Below are 6,030 nucleotides of genomic sequence, written 5' to 3' on the forward strand. Positions count from 1 at the left end.
GGGAGCAGCCATCTTGTTCTGATGTCACAGCGTAGCGCGTCTACGTCCAGCGTCGCCGCTGATTGGCAATTTGGCGAAACTTTACTGATGAAACAAGACCCGGCAGCCGTGCAGGTGGCCAGCGAGGTGTGTGCCTCCTTTCTTGGTTGGCGCACGCTGTTTGATTCCATATGGTTCTGGATTGGGGGGACTCCTACTCCGTCATCTTTTGTCCTTTTCAGCGAATTGCTGCCCTGACCACCAGGTGACCACCTACAAACAAGAATTTGAATGACTGCTTTATCAGATTCTTTGAACTTTCTGGTGCGGCTATCACCTTGACTTCTGTTTACGAAGACTAGAGTCTGAATAGGAATCGATTTCAAAGGCCTTCAAATGTATTTGTGGATGAAAGATTCATGATGGCTAATTAGGTGAATGGAAGGGTTGAAGGTTAAATGTCCAGCCTTTTGCAGTTGGTATTTTTAAAACCTTCTGTATGGTTAGGCCGCTGGAGGTAGCTGTTCTCTTGCTCTCTGTACATCCCCTGCTTAACCGGTTCCTGCCTCACCTACGCCCGACTCACATGACTGACCTTCCTACATACTTGCCCCAGGCCCTAGCTAGTGATAGCTTAGCAAAGGGCTGGCGAGGGGGCGTGCCCCTCGGCTGGTTTCCCTGGTAATGAGTCGACCTGTAGTTACTTACCCCTATAATTGCTAACCTCCCTCTGCCCCTGGGAGCACAGACTGCCCTGTGTCCTGCCCGCCTTCCGCCGTACACAGTGCGGTGTCACTCTAGGACCTTGATTCAGACAGGTAAGCTCCCCCTATCCATTAAACCATTGATGTCTCTGTTGCTGACTGCGGGCTCTTTCTTCGGTCTTGAAGCTGGGCAAGTAGAGGCCTTGCAGGCATGGGGGAGCAGACAAACATCTTTCTTAGAGAGGAAACTTTTGACTGGTTAGATAGTGAAACAGCCCATGTGGCAGTTTAATTGTTCTGATTATTAACATCTATCGAATGCATAATTTTTTTCTTATTACATTACTAATAAGCATTCTTTATGCACAATTTAAAGCTTCCAGAAATACAAAACTTTGAGAGTTAAGGAACCCGTAACTTCCATCAGGCCTTCCGGCCCTCATCTCCATAATAATTGTCAGCATTTTGTTGCTAATGCCTCCTAGTGTTTCATACTTATACTAATGCTACTATTATTTTGCATGTATAATACTGATTATATTGCTTTTCAGTTTGCTTCTTTTTTAAACGATGTATTTTTTTACTATCTCTATGCCAGTATATATGAATCTATCTCACTTTTTAGTATTATAGTCAGTTGTTTATGTGAACCATAGTTTATTTAATCAACTCCAATTACTGAGCATTTGGATTGTTTCTGTTGACTGAAAAAAAATGCACAATCCAAAAGTTGAGAGTTATGTTTTATTTAGCAGACATTCTGAGGACTTCAAGCCTGGGAGACAGCATCTCAGATAACTCTGAGAGACTGCTCCATAGAGGTGGGCGTGGGGGAAGCCAGGATATATAGGAGTTTTTGCACCAAGGGCAGGTACAAGTTGGAACATCAAAAGATTATTGTTAATTAAAGAAAGCCAGACATCTCAGGTTACTAAAATTAGCACTTTTCTATGTATGGGAAGATGCAAAGTCTTGGCTCACTGAAATCATTCCTTAGATATTCACCTCAGCTGTCTGGGGCCAGTATCCTGTGTTCTCTCATCCTGAGTCTCCTCAGGGTGCACCGTTGGGGGGTGGGTGGCTGCAGCAGTTGATTGCTAGGTTATGGGCATTCCTGGTTTCCATCCTGAGTTCCCTCAGGGCTCACTGTCTGGGCTTGTGGGCTTGATGGCTGCAACATCCTTTGTTTACCAACATGGCAGGCAGCATTCTTAGTTCACGTTTCTAATTTTTTGATATTATGATCATCCTTGTACATATATCTTTTAAAAATTATGGAACTTTTTATTTTTGGCTGCGTTGGGTCTTCGTTGCTGTGTGCGGGCTTTCCCTAGTTGCGGCGAGCGGGGGCTACTCTTCGTTGCGGTGTGCGGGCTTCTCATTGCGGTGGCTTCTCTTACTGCAGGGCACGGTCTCTAGGCGCACGGGCTTCAGTAGTTGTGGCTCGTGGGCTCTAGAGCGCAGGCTCGGTAGTTGTGGCTCACGGGCTTAGTTGCTCCGCTGCATGTGGGATCTTCCCGGACCAGGGCTCGAACCCGTATCCCCTGCATTGCCAGGCGGATTCTTAACCACTGTGCCACCAGGGAAGTACCGACTCGTCAATGTTTAAATTTTTGATAACTGCTAAATTAACTTTCTAAAAACTTTGTATCAGGTTGTACGAACTGTGTAAGATTATTTCATCACACTGTAGCCAGCACTGGATTTTAAGTTTTAATTTTAAATATATTTTCATTATTTTTTAATGAAAATGTGATCATACTATCTATGACCTATATACATTGTATTGTGATCTGCTTTTTACATAATAGATTATCATGGACATTTTTCTATGCTAACAAATACAGGTTTATGTCTTTTTTTTTTTTTTTGCGGTACGCGGGCCTCTCACTTCTGTGGCCTCTCCCGTTGCGGAGCACAGGCTCCGGACACGCAGGCTCAGCGACCGTGGCTCACGGGCCCAGCCGCTCCGCGGCATGTGGGATCTTCCCGGACCGGGGCACGAACCTGTGTCCCCTGCATCGGCAGGCGGACTCTCAACCACTGCGCCACCAGGGAAGCCCTCATTCTTTTTTTAATGGCTGAGCGATATTCCATTGTGTATATATACACCACATGGTCTTTATCCATTCATCTGTTGATGGACATCTCGGTTGCTTCCATGTCTTGTTCACAGCCATTTCTTGATTCACTTTCTTATCTTCTAAGACATCAATATTTTCTGGTTTTCCTCCTATTTTTCTGGTCTCTCCTTCTCATTTTGCTGGTTCTTCCTCCTTGAGCACTGCACTCTAGCCCAAGGGCACAACCAAACCAATGCCCAAATCCCATCTTTAGGGTTTTATCTCCTGGGACCACTCCCAGTTCCAATTCTGTAGCAGTCTGGGTCCTATCAGGAGATAGAAATCACTCAGTAGATTAAACAGGAGATGTTTAATATAATAATAATTAACTATAATAAAAGAATAACTATATATATAAGGAAACTATATATGGTACCCTAGGGCTGAGGGAGAGTACCCAAGGAAGAAGAAACTAAGAAGGGATTCAGGGCTTCCCTGGTGGCGCAGTGGTTGAGAGTCCGCCTGCCGATGCAGGGGACACGGGTTCGTGCCCCGGTCTGGGAAGATCCCACATGCCGCGGAGCGGCTGGGCCCGTGAGCCATGGCCGCTGAGCCTGCGCGTCCGGAGCCTGTGCTCCGCAACGGGAGAGGCCACAGCAGTGAGAGGCCCCAGTACCGCAAAAAAAAAAAAAAAAAGAAGGGATTCAGATCTCAAGGGCAGGAGGCCTTTAGAGAGCATGGGCTACATAACATAGGGGTCTTGCAGAAGGATCAAATGCCTGGTATGGGACCCTGTGGATAACAGGCAGCTGTATGTAGGTCAGGCAGGAATCTTGGTTTCCCTGCCTAGTATGCTTTGGATAGGTTATGGCCAGGCCAAGGCTGCAAGGTCCCAGAGGGATCATTTTGCAGGCTTTACCAGATGTTCTCACACCCACAAGTCTGACCTTCACCCTGTCAATCCCCTTCCACTCCCTCTGTTATGTTGGAGATTTCAGGAAACCTCTTTCTCCTGCAATGTTCCTCCAGCAACTTCTACTGAGAAAAGTTAACATAGTGGGCACTTTAAAAGAGAAATGCTTAAAGGAATTCTGTTGTTTATCAGAAAGCATTTATTGAAGGGTTTGTTTGGAGCTGAGAGGCAGTAAGTTGATAACCCACACATCACCTCAAAGTTCATAAGCTCCAGCCACACTGGTTGTTGTTTGAACAACTAGGCATAGTCCCACTTTACGTCCTTTGCATTAACTTTTCCTTCTTCTGGAACACTCTTCCCCTGGGTATCCCCTCCTTTAAATCTTTGCTCAAATGTCACTCTCTCACTATTTTAGTATTGTACCATTCCTCACTCCTGATTATTCCTGCACTATTTTTTCCTTTTTCAATATAGCTCATCCTTTTTTACTATATGGGATAATTTACATATGTATTATGTTTATTGTCTGTTTCTCCCTGACAGAATGCAAGCTCCAGGAAGACAAGGATCTTTGTTTATCAATATCTCCCAAGAGCCTAGAACTGAGCTTGGCACATAGTATTTGTGCCAAATATTTGTTGAGTGACTAAGTGAATTACTGAGACAAACATGAGATATAAAGGGGAAGATATAAAATCATCTAGTTAAAATATATACCCACATCTCTTGTTTTTCCCTACTAGATAAAATCCAAACTCGTTATCAAGATTCAACTAAAAAGTCATTCCTTCTATAATTTGGACACTGATTGCACTGATTGCTGCTGCAAGATTGAGCAAGAAACAAGTTTTCCTCCTTTGACGGGTCAGCAGAAGAGGTATTTGATTCTGGTCTGGTTGATTGCTGCCTGCACGTTTTCGGTTAAGCTAACACCAGTGCACTTTAGAAGACTTTGGAAACAGCTGGAAGACAGCATTAAGCCAGCTATAGAGGCATTTACAGGATTCCATGACAAGCACGGAGCCCTTGGAGAACAAAAATAGACCCGTAGAGCAGAGGTCTTCAGTCTGGAGCAGGCATACTCCTGCACATCCTGGAAGACAGCCCAAGTACACCTGCAGTTTTAAGGAAACGGCTTTCCACATTTCAACTTACATTTCCCTGAAACTGGTCTGCTTGACAACAAGTCTGATTACACAATAGTCCTCCTTCCATTTTACAAAAGAAAAACATCTCTTACATCACTGTTCAAAGAGAAGGACATAGGAAAATACTGGTTCCAAAGAAAACTTTTGAAAAGGTAATCAAGGCATTTTTGTCCATTGACAGATGAATGGAAAACAAAATGTGGTACATACGTACAATGAAATTATTCAGCCTTAAAAAGGAAGGCTGACACCTGCTCCAACATAGATAAACCTTGAGGACTTTATATTAAGTGAATAAGCCCATCACAAAAGGACAAATACTGTATGACTCCACTTACATGAGGTACCCAGAGTGTCAAATTCAGAGACAGAAAATAGAAGGGCTCTTACCAGAAGCCGGAGAGAGCAGGGGGAATGGGGTGTTATGGCTTAGTGGGTAGAGTTTCTGTTTTTCAAGATGAAGAGTTCTGAGATGGATAGTGGAGATGGTTTCACACAGAACTGTACACTTAAAAATGGTTAGGATGGTTAAAAAGAAAACTACCAGGCACGTTAAACCTAGGGGCTTCCTGTCAAATACGTATTTCTGTAAACGATTTGGCTTTAGACAGCGATACTTGAAAGCCTGTATTAAGATACTCTTGAATCACAACGCCAAAGCAGTATGGATTATTTAAAATGCACGTGCCATTTTTTGATGGGCTTTTGAGAACCAGTGGCTAAAACTCACCAATAGGAACTTCACAGTTTAAGATTGTGCGTGCTTTTACAAAATCAAATAATATGAAATATTTATTCCAATTACAGTCAATCCACATCTCATTCCATCTAGTAAAAATTTTATTTTCTATTTCCCTTTAATAAAAAAATGCTTTATTTAAACTTACACTGAAAAAGTTTCTCTGTCAACTTCAGTGTGCGAGAAGGTGTTATAGTTTCCCCCAAATTTTGTAGGCGCTACGCCGGCAAATGCGTCTGGCTTTCAAAGCTCGCGAAGGTGGTGTGCGCTGCCCTGGGTTCGGTTTTGCGCGGTTCCCAAGCCGCCGGTACCGCTCCACGCGAAGGCGAGAAAGTGGGCGACTGCGGGAGCGCCGTGGGCCCGCCCCTCCGCGGCGGGGGCGTGGCTCCCCGTGGCCACCTGGCTCTGGGCTCTTCTTCCGCGCAGCGTTTGGTGAGTTCCCGCCAGATGTTGAAGTTTCACTTCCAATCGCCACTGCTGG

Source organism: Leucopleurus acutus (genome assembly GCF_964270905.1).
Source record: "Leucopleurus acutus genome assembly, chromosome: 15".
NCBI classification, from domain to species: domain Eukaryota; kingdom Metazoa; phylum Chordata; class Mammalia; order Artiodactyla; family Delphinidae; genus Leucopleurus; species Leucopleurus acutus.